The sequence below is a fragment of the Mytilus edulis genome, chromosome 1 (assembly GCF_963676685.1).
Source record: "Mytilus edulis chromosome 1, xbMytEdul2.2, whole genome shotgun sequence".
NCBI classification, from domain to species: domain Eukaryota; kingdom Metazoa; phylum Mollusca; class Bivalvia; order Mytilida; family Mytilidae; genus Mytilus; species Mytilus edulis.
The window spans coordinates 121,688,039-121,706,752 of record NC_092344.1 but is presented as its reverse complement, the minus strand read 5'-3'; the positions used below and the strand labels follow the sequence as shown (position 1 = coordinate 121,706,752).

At 33.1% G+C, this 18,714-nt stretch overlaps 1 protein-coding gene across 1 annotated transcript in view; it reads right to left on the bottom strand.

Annotated features, from left to right (window-relative positions):
• The window catches only part of LOC139504603 (myb-like protein X), a 68,191-nt gene that overhangs the window by 1,016 nt on the left and 48,461 nt on the right, over positions 1-18,714 (bottom strand). The gene's annotated exons all lie outside the window — the stretch shown is intronic.

Genomic DNA, 18,714 nt, shown 5'->3' with positions numbered 1-18,714 from the left:
TTGAAATATTTTTAACTATATTAGTTAAGGATTGTGTACTATGTTCGTGTACCTGCCCTACATTTGCTCCTTTTTAAAGGCATGTTAAAGTAGTTTGATGGACCCCCTTTTATTTTTTACAAAACACCACTATCAGAAATATTGAAAGTGAATGTTTGATTGTTTCGAAGAGATTCCAATTAGTTTTTATTTAAATGAAGTACGGTCTTATTAATAAGCTCGGGATCACATAATATTTTTTTATATATCTGCAGATGCGGATACGTCAACGTATACGATACGGTTGATACGTTTGTAAATAACCGACCTCTATTAAACTGACCTTATAAAAAATATGATAGTCCTAGACTATTTCAGTAATAGTTATCCCCCATGGACGCAGTGTGTCAGTGTAAGATAACCCCGATGGCCGGAGGCCAGGGGATGATCTAACACTGACACACCAAGTCCGAGTGGGATACCTATTTTACATCCCATTTGTTTTATATTAGACGAAAACCCTTTTACAATTCATAAAATCATCTATACAAATTCTTGATATACTTAATATATTACTATATGATATATATCCCTTTATGACCCCCGAACACGATGAGTAGATATCAAACAATGTCAACTCACCCCACTTGCAAATGGGCCCACACTATATCGCCACTTTATAATAAAATCGAATAACTCTTGTTTACCGACTGCCACACTTTTGAAAAAGGGTAAAATCAAATTGAACAATCAGTCTGAGAACTCACTTGTAATCGGAAAAGGTTTAAACCCCACTGAATAAAGGTCTGCCAACTCTCCCCACTTATTAAAAGATTTGGCTTCCTTTAAATAACCGATAGTTTGTATCCAGTTTTCCTGATGTAGTGGTATGTGTCGTGGCTTGATATGATAAAGGTTTTGAGTTTGAACTCAAGCGTATACACAGGAATTTTTCTTTGTGAATTTTGCTAGAAAGACTTTTCCAAATAATTTATTAAAAGTTTTATAGTGGATTTGACATGACGTTGCCGCCAAAATGTTACAGAACAAAGGAAAGCATGCATTACAACGAAACTCAAACTGGGGTGATCTGGTAGGGGTGATTCGGCTCAGATCACCCCTGTTAGAACAAAGGAGTTGGGATGAAATTACTAAAGATTATAACAAATTCCAATAGAGCTGTAGAAAATGGCTCGCACTTCATATAAATACTTTGTGCCAATTGACCAGAACAAAGAATAGTTAAACAATAGATACCCACCTAAATCATAGTGACCAATAGAGAAGATATAAACAATAGGAAATGTTCTACCTGAATAAACTAGCAGACTACAAGTTATAATAACTTTAATATCCAGTTTATATTCTAATTACATAAAATCTTAATAAACATAAAAGATAAAAATATTGCCTTACCACACATAATTAATGTTTTTTCTTAATTTAAGATGTAAAATCGGAAATAGTTATCAAAGGTACCAGGATTATAATTTTGTACGCCAGATGCGCATTTCGTCTACAAAAGATTCATCAGTGACGCTCATATCAAAATATTTATAAAGCCAAACAAGTACAAAGTTGAAGAGCATTGAAGATCCAAAATTCCAAAACGTTGTGCCAAATACAGCTAAGGTAATCTATGCCTGGGATAAGAAAATCCTTAGTTTTTCGAAAAATTCAAAGTTTGGTCAACAGGAAATTTATAAAAATGACCACATTATTGATATTCATGTCAACACCAGTGTTGACTACTGGGCTGGTGATACCCTCGGGACGAAACGTCTACCAGTAGTGGCATCGACCCAGTGGTGTAATTAGTTATCAAAGGTACCAGGATTATAATTTTGTACGCCAGACGCGCGTTTCGTCTACAAAAGACTTATCAGTGACGCTCATATCAAAATATTTATAAAGCCAAACAAGTACAAAGTTGAAGAGCATTGAGGATCCAAAATTCCAAAAAGATGTGCCAAATACAGCTATGGTAATCTATGCCTGGGATAAGAAAATCCTTAGTTTTTCGAAAAATTCAAAGTTTGGTCAACAGGAAATTTATAAAAATGACCTTATTATTGATATTCATGTCAACACCAGTGTTGACTACTGGGCTGGTGATACCCTCGGAGACGAAACGCCTACCAGTTGTGGCATCGACCCAGTTGTGAAATTAGTTATCAAAGGTACCAGGATTATAATGTTGTACGCCAGACGCGCGTTTCGTCTACAAAAGACTCATCAGTGACGCTCATATCAAAATATTTATAAAGCCAAACAAGTACAAAGTTGAATAGCATTGAGGGTCCAAAATTCCAAAAAGTTGTGCCAAATACAGCTAGAGTAATCTATGCCTGGGAAAAGAAAATCCTTAGTTTTTCGAAAAATTCAAAGTTTGGTCAACAGGAAATTCATAAAAATGACCCCATTATTGATATTCCTTTCACGGATTTGGCTAAACTTTTTTGAACGTTTGGATTATAGCTCTTCATCTTTCATATAAGCTTTGGATTTCAAATATTTTGGCCACGAGCATCACTGAAGAGACTTGTATTGTCGAAATGCGCATCTGGTGCAAGAAAATTGGTACCGTTAATTTTATTATTCATATATTTCCAACCATTTTTAAATACAGGTACTCTGGAATTTCTTATATAACAAATAAAGTATGTTCTCGTCTAGCATATTTATATATATATACTTGCTTATATCGTCATTTTAACTAACTTTTTTTCTACAATCCATGTAAAACCGATCAACGTTTCCAAAACATGATAATATCCTGTAATAGGATCAAAAACCTCTCGTGTATGAATGAAAGGAAATATTCGAAATACCTTAAAAAAATAATAAAATGAACCCTTGTTTTCTATAGCAGAATTGTGGTGCTACAACATACGTGTGTAAGTGTCAAGGTACAACGGTAAAAGTTAATGCAAGTTGACGAGTGTCCGAGATTTCTGCTGCTACAAAACAGTTTGATGAACAGAGCGGATAATCCTTAACTTAACTAGCAGATGATTTTTATTGAATCGGACATGTTTTTATTGCACTGTTAGTTTAGTTTTTAACGATCCATAATTAAAAAAAAAATGAAATTATCCATTATTCGAAACTAAACTTCAAAAGGATAAACTTGTAAATTAAGATTCATTGTAAATAATTTTGGTGTTTTACCCTGCCATATAATATAATACACCATGTTCTACTTCCGTTTGTTTTCAGTTTTTAGCCTTCTTTTATATCCCTATTTTGAGTTCGCAATATCTTTAAAGTTGTAAGATCATGAAGATAAATAATGTCCATTCTTGTTATTAAAACTATGATTTCCAATTCATTTTACAGTTTTAAAGAAATCAGTTACAACATGTTCACTTAGGTCAAATCTTAAAATCTTATTTTTTTTTGTCAAAGAACAAATTTTTCTTTGGTCTAATAATTCAAAGGACAAGGTACGTTAAGGCCTTTTTTTGGTCCCCCTATTTACTCATTTTGTCAAATTTTGTTTTTGAAAGCTACTGATCACGTTAAAATATTCCTATAGGTTTGAGGTTTGTTTGAATGAACTTCAAAACCATTAAATTCATAACATTGGTGAGGTGAGGGAGTAAAAGGGCATCAAAAACGCCAAAAGAAGGCAAAAATACAATTTTTGGTCATAGTTTCTTAAAATTTGATAGCGTGCGCCTACATGACACATAGAAAATTCTGGCGATTTAGACAGCAAAAACAGTTCTCATGACATTGAAATAAAACATTCCTTGGTCATGTTGACTCAAGCACGAAAAAACTAAAAAAATTATTGAACGGAACACCTGCAAAGTGAATAAAAACTACAATATTTGAATAATAGCAGAAAGTCCCCCCCCCCCCCCTCACTTCACCCAGATGCTAAAATAAGGGTTTGGAATTTCATCCAAACAAACTTCAAACCTCAGGAAATATTTTAACATAATAAATAGCTTTCCGAACAGGGGGCCAAAACAGGCCTTATCATACCTTGTCCTTTGGATACTAAATTAAATTTTGTTTGATAATTTTAAGTATGAGTTTATATATCAAATAAGTAAAAAAAAAAGAGAAAAAAAGAAGGATTCCCACCAAATTAATCCTCTACTAGTACAATCAATCCTCCAGCTTCCACACAAATACTATGAATGTTGTATTGAACAAGGGACGACATTGATGTACTTATGTAGTGAGTGTTACAATATCCAATACATAAACTGCGAGATTCACATTGAATATTATCATGAGTTGAGTTGCAAATTAACCGGTACGCCATCAAATCATTTTTTGAGTTGCTGTCATCGCAAATCTTATCGACGTATATTTCTCGTTCTGGTTGAAAATCAAATGTGAAACTTCCAGAATGAGGCAGAAATGTTTTTAGAATAAGTGACCCAACAGTGTTCGATTTAGGTAAATGTAATGACCAATAAACTGAAAAAAAGAAAACCACTTTTAGTTGTGTATGCATATACCACTTATGTGTACTGATATCAGTTACAAAACAGACTAGTATAAATGATGTACTAAATGACCTATAATTGTTAATGTTTGTGTCATTTTTGTCTTTTGTGGATGGTTGTCTCATTGGCAATCATACCACATCTTCTTTTTTATACTAAGCGTATACTTGTGTAGTTATATAGTTTTTTTTAAAAGCAATTTGAATTACATAGAATTGAGAAGGGAAATAGGGAATGTGTCAAAGCAGACAACAGTTGAAGGCCACCAATGGGTCTTCAATGTAGCGAGAAACTCTCGCACCCGTAATCGTACTTCAGCTGGCCTGTTCATTTTCTACTTCAGAAAATTACTGTACCAAGTCTGGAATATAACAGTCGTTATTCACCCGTTTGGTGTGTTAGAGCTTTTGAACTTGCCATTTGATTAGGGTCTTTCCGTTTTAAAATTTTCATCGGAGTTCAGTATATTTGCTAGTTTTTTTTAATTCTAATTTATTGACATTATCAACATGACTATGCATTGAAAACTTGTTTGGAGACCTATATTTGCTTACAAACAACTTAATGGGAAAATATGGAAAAAAGGAGGAAACATTTTTTTTTTCAATTTTTAGTCGTTGAAAAGAAGTAATTGTTCGATGAATCTTTAAATTAAATATGACGTTTTTTTGTAATCATGCGGATTGACTTCCTCTTACAGAGGTTATTTTACTTTGCTATATTACGTACCGGCTTTAAATAAAACTGTTATTCGTCAGGTATAGCAATAATTAGAATTGATTTCTTTGAGTGTGTGCAATTCAGAATGTGGACAACGAACGATATTGGGTTGTTACCTAACGAAGAAAGGAGCGATGAAGAAAAACTTTTACATGTAGAGGGAAATATGAGGTCTAATGGTAAAAATGTCCATGATGCAGACAGCATACAAGTAGATAATTCTAATGTTAACCAAAGTGAACAAGTCCAAAGACAATCTACTTTATGTGGTGTTGGCTGGGATGTAAAGCATACAATTCTTGTCGTTTTAGTTATATCATCTATTGTTATCATGATAACCACTTTTTCTGTTGTTTTTAGCTAAATGCTCACAGGTAAGAATATTGACCATAAGATATAGCTATATGTCATTAAATGTTGCATTAGTTGATGATATTCAACCTTGCAAACAGTATGTATGCAGCAAAGTCTTATCGTTTTCCTAATATGTAAGCTTGAAATTGCAACGTTTTGTTTGTTTTTTTTTTGGCTCTGCGGTGACCTTTGACCTTGGGTGCATATTAAAGGTCACATGAATTAAAGATTATTGGTGAAGGTTCTCAAATAGAATTTTTCAAAAATTATTTATATTTTTTTAAGGGAAATAACTCCTTATAAGGCTTACAAGGATAACTTCTACAGGGGATGATGAAATCCTACACAACATCATCTGGTAATACTTCATGATGATACCTACTGATGGTCCATATTAGGTCTTAATAACTTAAATAGAAACGGGGGGATTCCATGTTAAAAAATTGCTCGAAGTAAAAAAAAAGGAAAAAAACCATGAGAAAAACAATAAGGTCTTTCCTCGAGTAGAGAAAAGCCTTTATCATAAGGTCTTTCCTCGCGTAGAGGAAAGACCTTAACAATAAGGTCTTTATTCGCCTAGCGGAAAGACCTTAATTTTCAATTATTGGCCACCGTACAACCTTCAACAATTACCAAAGCCCATACCGCATAGTCAGTTATAAAAGGCCCTGAAATGACAATGTAAAACAATTCAAACGAGAACACTATCGGCCTTATTTATTTAACAAAAAAATTAAAGAAAACAAATTTGTTACACTGAAATTACATGCTCCTGTCTTGGAGAAAGGCAAATACATACATAATGTGGCGGGGTTAAATATGTTAGCGGGATCCAAACCATCCATCCAACCTGGGACAGTGGTTAAACAGTACAACATAAGAACTAACTATAAAAATCAGTTGAAAAGGGCTTTAGTCATCAGATTAACAAAAATACAAGTGGACGTAGCAGAGTACCTGTACTTGTACTTCTGGTGGAAGTTCCGAATGATACGGCATACACATTTTTTTGGACTAGACATTTCCTGTTGATTGCAAGTAATTAAATGTTGAATTTATTTGGAGAACAAGATATTTGTACCACAGAAAACGATGAATATTGGTTGATTTAGCACATTTCATTTTTATGTATTTCATTCATGGGTTTTAACGGCTTTTTGAAAACCCCATTATAATCTTATGTAGAGTAAACGCTCGTCTGACGTACGGAGCTTGTGCATGACTTTAATGTACCTGTCTTTACAACATGTCACTATTCTTTTTGAGAGGATAAAATATGAACAATTGTATAAATTTACATTTAAACAAAAGCTTTATTATTAACGCATTTTTAATTATTTTAATATCCGTATAACCTAACTTAATTTATCTGATTATACACGGCTTCAATGAGCTTTCATTGCAGTAATTCAAAATGTAGTTTTTTTGTAATTAGAATGTTAGTAAGTATGGAATACTTGTTAATATAGAAAATATATTGCGATGACCGTGAGGGTATTCCGATTTATTGTTGCCTAAGAGATTTGACTTTCGTTTTTTACTAGTAACCGATCGTATAAATACGCGAACATTTCTTAGTGCAAAATAACAATCCGTATCGCTTGTTATAAATTCATTTCTTCAATGAGTACTAAAAACAAATGTTCAGAACACAAATAAATAAGATGTTAATGTCTTTTGACGTTAGAAATGTGTATATATCTTTTCTATATTTATAAATTTAGATTTCAGTTTGAGGACTGAAAAGCAATTATTTATAAGGGGAAATTTTAAAGATTTATAGATATAAGAAGATGGTGCATGAGTTCGAATGAGACAACTTTCCATCAAAGGAATAATTTGATTCAAGTAAACCATTATAGATCAAAGAAGGGCCTTAAAAACTGTGCCTTGGTTCACAGTGAACACCACGCTATATAAGAACAAACACATAACTAGTGTTAAACCATTTAAACAGGCAAACCAACGGTCTATTTTGTACAAAAAAAGGAGATTCAAAAGTACAGGTCAGATTTTGTCTGAACAAGGACAGTATGATTCATCTTTGTCACAAGTTAGTTGCATTGTTATCAATAAAGAAAATCTTCCATGCGTGCGTTGCGAGCATATAGGATATATATTATTTCGGTGCGTTCATTTTGAAATTTGCTAAATGTTATATAATGTGAACAATCATTTTGATACTTAGTTATTTGATTACGGCATTGTTTATTAAACCCTTATTTGTAAGATATTACCAAAAAAAATTGAATTTAAGCAATGGTCTTAAAACTGCTTATTTACATACAATACTACTAAGAAGTAAAATCACAAAAATAGTGAACTTCAAGGAAAATTCAAAACAGAAAGTCCCTTATCAAATGGTAAAATTCAATGATAAAACACACCAAACGAATGGTTACCAACTGTCATATTTCTGACTCGGTAGTGGCATTTTCAAATTTTGAAAATGGTGGATTGAACCTGGTTTTATAGCTAAAATTCTCACGTGTATGACATTCTCATCAAATTCTGTCATATTTATAACGATACGTGTAAAAGACAGACATCATAGGTAAAATTGTCAAAATATGGGTACAACAATCTAATATTAAAACTAATAAGTACTAATATTGTTATAACAAAAACACCGCTATGATATTTTAAAAGTATCGCATTGATAAAAGAACTAAATTTGTTTATTTATGTATATAAGAACAAGAATGTGTCCAAAGTACACGGATGCCCCACTCGCACTTTCATTTTCCATGTTCAATGGACCATGAAATTGGATAAGAAATATAATTAGGCATTACAATTAGAAAGATGATATCATAAGGACTAAGTTTCAAGTGGATTGGACTTCAACTTCATCAAAAACTACCTTGACCAAAAACTTTAACTTGAAACATGCACTTTTATTTTCTATGTTCCGTGGACCGTGAAATTGGGGTCAAAAGTTTAATTTGGTTAAAAAATTAGAAATATCATATAATAAGGAACATGTGTAGTAAGTTTCAAGTTGATTAGACTTCAACTTCATCAAAAACTACCTTGAACAAAAACTTTAACCTGAAGCGGGACAGACAGACGAACAGACGGACAAACGAACGGACGAACGGACAGATGGACGAACGGACGCACAGACCAAAAAACATAATGCCCCTCTGCTATCGTAGGTGGGGCATAAAAATACAGCACTTCAAATTTTACACGGACATAAACTTTAGCTTCTAACTAACTCCTAAATGTATATGTTGACTCAATTGTTGTTTATATTTGAACAATAAGTTTTAAAATTAGTATTTTCTTAATTTTTCGTTGCCGAAAACAACATTTTCCGCATGTAATGTCTGCATATTTACGATTGATATTAGACAATATCGCTATGTGATGTAAGAAACGTTTTTATCGATACGCTTCTTCCATAGACTGTTCATGCTAGTTTTGGAATTGGATCTAGCTATTCGAAGTAAATTTATATGGTTGTAACACCTGTAAACCTATGTTTCCTCGATTTAATCCTAACAATATGTATTCTTACAATCAAGCAGAAATGCCACAAATAGTAATAATCAGTCGGACATTCTTACTTGATTAATTTGATTTGTTTAATCTCATGTTCAAACAAAAGCGAATATGACTTATACTGGCTTTCACTCTTTTTGTAAATTATCCGATTATAACAAGAAAAAATAGACATATGTACCTACTTGAGCCAAACGATACGAACGGGATATCCAAAACCATTACTAAAAAATATGACAACGATCTGGTAAAAAGAGGATAAAAACAGAAGTACGGAAAACAAAACTTGAAGACTGAACAACACGAACCCCATCAACAACCGGAGATTGTCTCATGTATAGATCTTGTTGCTCCATATGTGGATACTGGCTTGTTAAATATAATCCCGTTGATAAGTCTTATTTAATAATTCACATTTATGGAAAAGGAGGTAGTATTGTTTTGTTTTCTATGTTGTGTCATGTGTATTTGTTTGTCTGTTCGTCCTTTTCATTTTTAAATATGGCGTTGTCAGTTTATCTACGATTTATGAGTTTGACTGTCCCTCTGGTATCTTTTGTCCCTCTTTTATGACGACGATTGAGAAATATTATCGTCATCTGTGAAACAAATATTCCATAACGACAAACCATCTCCTGAAAAAGTCCGTAAAACTTTCGAAGGAATGTTTGCAAGTTCTTCACCGCGAACTCTTGGTTTAATAGCTATTTTGTGAGCAGTAACACTCTTTCAAGGAAATTATTTCCTAGATAATCGTTTCAACTAGGAGAAACTCTACTTTTGTCAACTGACCCATATGCCAATTTTTATATGTAAGTCACGATATGGCATATATGATATTACATATGATTCATTATATAGAATAGCTCGACATAGCCACTAAACTTTTAACTATTTCGCGAAAGGACATTATCTTCATAGCGAAAGTGAAGCTAATGGATAATCGGGCTTCTATCAAATTTATCCACTTTGTTTTGCTGAAATTCTCTTCACCACTGTCGACTGGGTTTCTGTCCTTAAACCAATGTTTGATCTTACAATTACAGTAGATAGGAATAACAACAATAAAATCAAGATTAATATTAGAACTTATAAAAATTATCATACATTTATTCATTAGAATATTCAATACATTAAATTGTTCAAATAACATAGCAAATTCATTAGAACATTTCTAATTAAATTACTTTATTTCAAAAAGAAGATACGGCTTCTAGGATAATATAAATTCTTAAACACATCATTTTTTATTCACCATATCATGTATTGAAAAAATATATCACATTATAAAAAACATCAGTGAGATATAAATCTAATTATAAGTAAATAATATTTGTAACAGTACGAAATAATTTTAAGAAATGCAGTAATAAATGATATATAAGTATTAATGATATAGCCATGTCTATTATATATTTATTTCATTGAGAAGAGTTATTGAGGAGATACAACAAAATCAACTAATCAGGAAAAAATGGATACTGATAAGTGCAGAAATATCTTATTGAATGTTGTTATTCCTTCATTGGCTTATCAAGATTAAAAAGACATTAACTTGCCACTTTGAATTGTCATATGAATATCAGTAACAAGACTAATTTATTATACCTCAGTACGTTTTTTTCTATATAAAAAATAATGTGAAAGATGTGCTATTTCATTCCACAGACTATTTGCCAGTCAATAGTTTCAAAGACTATTATCCCGCTTAATAGTTTCATAAGGTGTCAGACCACCAATTAAAAATCCCTATCTGTTCAACCAAATTTTGCAATTTTCACAGCTTTCTAAATATTTTACCTTAAGTTTAACTTCAAGGAAACCAGGTATATCCTGAATTGTACATGTATCACCTTCCTACATGCCAATTTTCAACCAATGTTTAAAGTCTTGTAACAAATTTCTGATTTTGAAAAGACAGGTACTACCAAAATAACTCCCGGTTTTCTGGAAATCTTAAATTAGTGTACTATGTAGCGCATTCATCCTGAATTTTTAATGCAACTCATAGACAAGTGAATTTTGGCTCAAAATGGTCTAAATATATTTCCCTTTCACCAAAAGTTTCATTTCTGCAAATTTGTTGGTTAGTTTAAGTAAACAATGACATCAAAAGCACTATTTTGTGTCAAAGTAGGACTACTTTTACATACGTTCTAAATTGGAGGGAGTAATTGGTGGTCTGACACCTAAAGAGCCAAAAAAGTTGCTCAGAAATCTTTGCTTTGCTTTATTCTTAATCCTTAGTCAATTTGAAGTCAGAAACATCCTATCTGAGCATAATGTGACTTATATTACAAATTTCACAGCTCAATTTAAACTGACTGTAATGTATGACTTTGATAGAAAATACTTGAAAATTTCATTTTGGACTACAGGAACATAAACTTTCAATATCAAGATCAGTTTTGTTGATATTTTTCTTGTTTGTTCTACTTCTTAAAAGACTTTCCACAATTTTTACAATGGGTTAAGTAAAAAATTCAAGGTATTGAAGAGTCAAGGAATATTGACCCCCCTTTTTTACACCTGGTGTAAGGGTGCAATCAACAGTTTTTTACGTGACGTCATTCTGTAACAGGGCATGTAATAGTGGACCCATCATGCAGAAGTCAGATATTCATAGTTATATAGATATCTATACATCAATGGAAAGATAATTCTATGAACTTTCTGAATAAATAAAAAAAAATCCAACATCTCTTGTTTAAACATGCAAATTGGTACAAGTTATCAGCTGGAAATTAGGCATTTTCCCCCTAAAAAACCTTAAAAACAGACCACCTTTGGACACACGGATCAGTAACCTGTGCATATATTTGAGATTTCTTATAATATGCATTTCGAAGAGCTTATCCGGCTGATTTAAGAAAATGTAGTTTCAGCCTACGTTCGCCTGCTCCGAAAGGAGCTATCTTACCTGACAAATCAAAGTGCTTTTTGCAACAGGTGAAAATCAGCTGTTTATGGAGTTGCCTCCCATATAGTAGGAAGTCACAAAAACATTTTTTTTTTTTAAATCTTGACAAAAGTGGCATTTTAATTGAACTTCAATATATGTTTTTCACATTGAACATAAAAAACAATCAACTTTTTCATTTAGTGGTATATAAATAGCAGGGAATTCCATCAGTATGTAAATCTCACTGGGGAAATACCCCTAGTTTTTAGTACGAAACTGTTTATAGCACCCTTAAGCAAAACCTTGTATGCGATATATAAAAAATTCTCAGCTTTTCTGAATCTGTACACTATACCGATTAAAATGATGTCTTACTTTAAGGATTGTGACCACAAATAGTGAAACTACAGCTCTTTTTTTATGTCGCGCGGTAGTGGCATATTGGCCAGTGGCAAACAGTTTAACTGGCAAATCCCAAACATTTCCTGTATCACATTTTCATCAGTTTTACAAAGAAAATAAATCATAAAATAGGGTTTCTTTTAAATAAATAGAATAAAAACTATGAAATAGGCATGAATAAAGTTACTTTAAATAGATTTTGTTCCTAGTACTATTATGAACTAAGTTATAGCTGAGTTGAGAAAATATTGAAATAGTGTTTTTCTTAGGAATGGCATGTGTACCTTTTTGACTATAAAAAGTACCAAATATATATTATAATGAATAAAACTTTATGTAACACTGATCAGGAGTAAAGGTCAAAGTCGAAAAAATCTACACTTTTCATATGCAACTTTTGGTTCCAAATATATGAGAGATTGAATAAAAATATCATGACGTCGCAAAAAATTAAAAAACTTCAATATTCGCACAGAGTCTGGTTTTCTTATATCTGGTTGCTATGTACAAATCTGTAATATTTGCATTAAATATACCAAACTGATGCTTTTAATAAAATTAACGGTATCAATTTTCTTGCACCAGATGCGCATTTCGACAATACATGTCTCTTCAGTGATGCTCGTGGCCAAAATATTTGAAATCCAAAGCTTATATAAAAGATGAAGAGCTATAATCCAAAAGGTCCAAAAAGTATAGCCAAATCCGTGAAAGGAATCAGAGCTTTGCATGAGGGAGATACATTCCTTAATTTGTAATAATTTCTATCATTTTGTAACAGCAAATTTTAATAACACAAAAAAAGCCGTATTTTCATGCCAGTACCGAAGTACTGGCTACTGGGCTGGTGATACCCTCGGGGACTAATAGTCCACCAGCAGAGGCATCGACCCAGTGATAGTAATAAAATTAACGGTATCAATTTTCTTGCACCAGATGCGCATTTCGACAATACATGTCTCTTCAGTGATGCTCGTGGCCAAAATATTTGAAATCCAAAGCTTATATAAAAGATGAAGAGCTATAATCCAAAAGGTCCAAAAAGTATAGCCAAATCCGTGAAAGGAATCAGAGCTTTGCATGAGGGAGATACATTCCTTAATTTGTAATAATTTCTATCATTTTGTAACAGCAAATTTTAATAACACAAAAAAAGCCGTATTTTCATGCCAGTACCGAAGTACTGGCTACTGGGCTGGTGATACCCTCGGGGACTAATAGTCCACCAGCAGAGGCATCGACCCAGTGATAGTAATAAAATTAACGGTATCAATTTTCTTGCACCAGATGCGCATTTCGACAATACATGTCTCTTCAGTGATGCTCGTGGCCAAAATATTTGAAATCCAAAGCTTATATAAAAGATGAAGAGCTATAATCCAAAAGGTCCAAAAAGTATAGCCAAATCCGTGAAAGGAATCAGAGCTTTGCATGAGGGAGATACATTCCTTAATTTGTAATAATTTCTATCATTTTGTAACAGCAAATTTTAATAACACAAAAAAAGCCGTATTTTCATGCCAGTACCGAAGTACTGGCTACTGGGCTGGTGATACCCTCGGGGACTAATAGTCCACCAGCAGAGGCATCGACCCAGTGATAGTAATAAAATTAACGGTATCAATTTTCTTGCACCAGATGCGCATTTCGACAATACATGTCTCTTCAGTGATGCTCGTGGCCAAAATATTTGAAATCCAAAGCTTATATAAAAGATGAAGAGCTATAATCCAAAAGGTCCAAAAAGTATAGCCAAATCCGTGAAAGGAATCAGAGCTTTGCATGAGGGAGATACATTCCTTAATTTGTAATAATTTCTATCATTTTGTAACAGCAAATTTTAATAACACAAAAAAAGCCGTATTTTCATGCCAGTACCGAAGTACTGGCTACTGGGCTGGTGATACCCTCGGGGACTAATAGTCCACCAGCAGAGGCATCGACCCAGTGATAGTAATAAAATTAACGGTATCAATTTTCTTGCACCAGATGCGCATTTCGACAATACATGTCTCTTCAGTGATGCTCGTGGCCAAAATATTTGAAATCCAAAGCTTATATAAAAGATGAAGAGCTATAATCGAAAAGGTCCAAAAAGTATAGCCAAATCCGTGAAAGGAATCAGAGCTTTGCATGAGGGAGATACATTCCTTAATTTGTAATAATTTCTATCATTTTGTAACAGCAAATTTTAATAACACAAAAAAAGCCGTATTTTCATGCCAGTACCGAAGTACTGGCTACTGGGCTGGTGATACCCTCGGGGACTAATAGTCCACCAGCAGAGGCATCGACCCAGTGATAGTAATAAAATTAACGGTATCAATTTTCTTGCACCAGATGCGCATTTCGACAATACATGTCTCTTCAGTGATGCTCGTGGCCAAAATATTTGAAATCCAAAGCTTATATAAAAGATGAAGAGCTATAATCCAAAAGGTCCAAAAAGTATAGCCAAATCCGTGAAAGGAATCAGAGCTTTGCATGAGGGAGATACATTCCTTAATTTGTAATAATTTCTATCATTTTGTAACAGCAAATTTTAATAACACAAAAAAAGCCGTATTTTCATGCCAGTACCGAAGTACTGGCTACTGGGCTGGTGATACCCTCGGGGACTAATAGTCCACCAGCAGAGGCATCGACCCAGTGATAGTAATAAAATTAACGGTATCAATTTTCTTGCACCAGATGCGCATTTCGACAATACATGTCTCTTCAGTGATGCTCGTGGCCAAAATATTTGAAATCCAAAGCTTATATAAAAGATGAAGAGCTATAATCCAAAAGGTCCAAAAAGTATAGCCAAATCCGTGAAAGGAATCAGAGCTTTGCATGAGGGAGATACATTCCTTAATTTGTAATAATTTCTATCATTTTGTAACAGCAAATTTTAATAACACAAAAAAAGCCGTATTTTCATGCCAGTACCGAAGTACTGGCTACTGGGCTGGTGATACCCTCGGGGACTAATAGTCCACCAGCAGAGGCATCGACCCAGTGATAGTAATAAAATTAACGGTATCAATTTTCTTGCACCAGATGCGCATTTCGACAATACATGTCTCTTCAGTGATGCTCGTGGCCAAAATATTTGAAATCCAAAGCTTATATAAAAGATGAAGAGCTATAATCCAAAAGGTCCAAAAAGTATAGCCAAATCCGTGAAAGGAATCAGAGCTTTGCATGAGGGAGATACATTCCTTAATTTGTAATAATTTCTATCATTTTGTAACAGCAAATTTTAATAACACAAAAAAAGCCGTATTTTCATGCCAGTACCGAAGTACTGGCTACTGGGCTGGTGATACCCTCGGGGACTAATAGTCCACCAGCAGAGGCATCGACCCAGTGATAGTAATAAAATTAACGGTATCAATTTTCTTGCACCAGATGCGCATTTCGACAATACATGTCTCTTCAGTGATGCTCGTGGCCAAAATATTTGAAATCCAAAGCTTATATAAAAGATGAAGAGCTATAATCCAAAAGGTCCAAAAAGTATAGCCAAATCCGTGAAAGGAATCAGAGCTTTGCATGAGGGAGATACATTCCTTAATTTGTAATAATTTCTATCATTTTGTAACAGCAAATTTTAATAACACAAAAAAAGCCGTATTTTCATGCCAGTACCGAAGTACTGGCTACTGGGCTGGTGATACCCTCGGGGACTAATAGTCCACCAGCAGAGGCATCGACCCAGTGATAGTAATAAAATTAACGGTATCAATTTTCTTGCACCAGATGCGCATTTCGACAATACATGTCTCTTCAGTGATGCTTTTAAATTAATGTATACATGCCGTACAATATTTTTCAGAATTATTTTACTCCATTCGCAAACACATTTCTATGCTAAAACATCACTAATATTTTGTATTTGTTCCTTAAGGGTGCAATCAACAGTTTTTTACGTGACGTCATTCTGTAACAGGGCATGTAATAGTGGACCCATCATGCAGAAGTCAGATATTCATAGTTATATAGATATCTATACATCAATGGAAAGATAATTCTATGAACTTTCTGAATAAATAAAAAAAAATCCAACATCTCTTGTTTAAACATGCAAATTGGTACAAGTTATCAGCTGGAAATTAGGCATTTTCCCCCTAAAAAACCTTAAAAACAGACCACCTTTGGACACACGGATCAGTAACCTGTGCATATATTTGAGATTTCTTATAATATGCATTTCGAAGAGCTTATCCGGCTGATTTAAGAAAATGTAGTTTCAGCCTACGTTCGCCTGCTCCGAAAGGAGCTATCTTACCTGACAAATCAAAGTGCTTTTTGCAACAGGTGAAAATCAGCTGTTTATGGAGTTGCCTCCCATATAGTAGGAAGTCACAAAAACATTTTTTTTTTTTTTAAATCTTGACAAAAGTGGCATTTTAATTGAACTTCAATATATGTTTTTCACATTGAACATAAAAAACAATCAACTTTTTCATTTAGTGGTATATAAATAGCAGGGAATTCCATCAGTATGTAAATCTCACTGGGGAAATACCCCTAGTTTTTAGTACGAAACTGTTTATAGCACCCTTAAGCAAAACCTTGTATGCGATATATAAAAAATTCTCAGCTTTTCTGAATCTGTACACTATACCGATTAAAATGATGTCTTACTTTAAGGATTGTGACCACAAATAGTGAAACTACAGCTCTTTTTTTATGTCGCGCGGTAGTGGCATATTGGCCAGTGGCAAACAGTTTAACTGGCAAATCCCAAACATTTCCTGTATCACATTTTCATCAGTTTTACAAAGAAAATAAATCATAAAATAGGGTTGCTTTTAAATAAATAGAATAAAAACTATGAAATAGGCATGAATAAAGTTACTTTAAATAGATTTTGTTCCTAGTACTATTATGAACTAAGTTATAGCTGAGTTGAGAAAATATTGAAATAGTGTTTTTCTTAGGAATGGCATGTGTACCTTTTTGACTATAAAAAGTACCAAATATATATTATAATGAATAAAACTTTATGTAACACTGATCAGGAGTAAAGGTCAAAGTAGAAAAAATCTACACTTTTCATATGCAACTTTTGGTTCCAAATATATGAGAGATTGAATAAAAATATCATGACGTCGCAAAAAATTAAAAAACTTCAATATTCGCACAGAGTCTGGTTTTCTTATATCTGGTTGCTATGTACAAATCTGTAATATTTGCATTAAATATACCAAACTGATGCTTTTAAATTAATGTATACATGCCGTACAATATTTTTCAGAATTATTTTACTCCATTCGCAAACACATTTCTGTGCTAAAACATCACTAATATTTTGTATTTGTTCCTTAAGGGTGCAATCAACAGTTTTTTACGTGACGTCATTCTGTAACAGGGCATGTAATAGTGGACCCATCAAGCAGAAGTCAGATATTCATAGTTATATAGATATCTATACATCAATGGAAAGATAATTCTATGAACTTTCTGAATAAATAAAAAAAAATCCAACATCTCTTGTTTAAACATGCAAATTGGTACAAGTTATCAGCTGGAAATTAGGCATTTTCCCCCTAAAAAACCTTAAAAACAGACCACCTTTGGACACACGGATCAGTAACCTGTGCATATATTTGAGATTTCTTATAATATGCATTTCGAAGAGCTTATCCGGCTGATTTAAGAAAATGTAGTTTCAGCCTACGTTCGCCTGCTCCGAAAGGAGCTATCTTACCTGACAAATCAAAGTGCTTTTTGCAACAGGTGAAAATCAGCTGTTTATGGAGTTGCCTCCCATATAGTAGGAAGTCACAAAAACATTTTTTTTTTTTTAAATCTTGACAAAAGTGGCATTTTAATTGAACTTCAATATATGTTTTTCACATTGAACATAAAAAACAATCAACTTTTTCATTTAGTGGTATATAAATAGCAGGGAATTCCATCAGTATGTAAATCTCACTGGGGAAATACCCCTAGTTTTTAGTACGAAACTGTTTATAGCACCCTTAAGCAAAACCTTGTATGCGATATATAAAAAATTCTCAGCTTTTCTGAATCTGTACACTATACCGATTAAAATGATGTCTTACTTTAAGGATTGTGACCACAAATAGTGAAACTACAGCTCTTTTTTTATGTCGCGCGGTAGTGGCATATTGGCCAGTGGCAAACAGTTTAACTGGCAAATCCCAAACATTTCCTGTATCACATTTTCATCAGTTTTACAAAGAAAATAAATCATAAAATAGGGTTGCTTTTAAATAAATAGAATAAAAACTATGAAATAGGCATGAATAAAGTTACTTTAAATAGATTTTGTTCCTAGTACTATTATGAACTAAGTTATAGCTGAGTTGAGAAAATATTGAAATAGTGTTTTTCTTAGGAATGGCATGTGTACCTTTTTGACTATAAAAA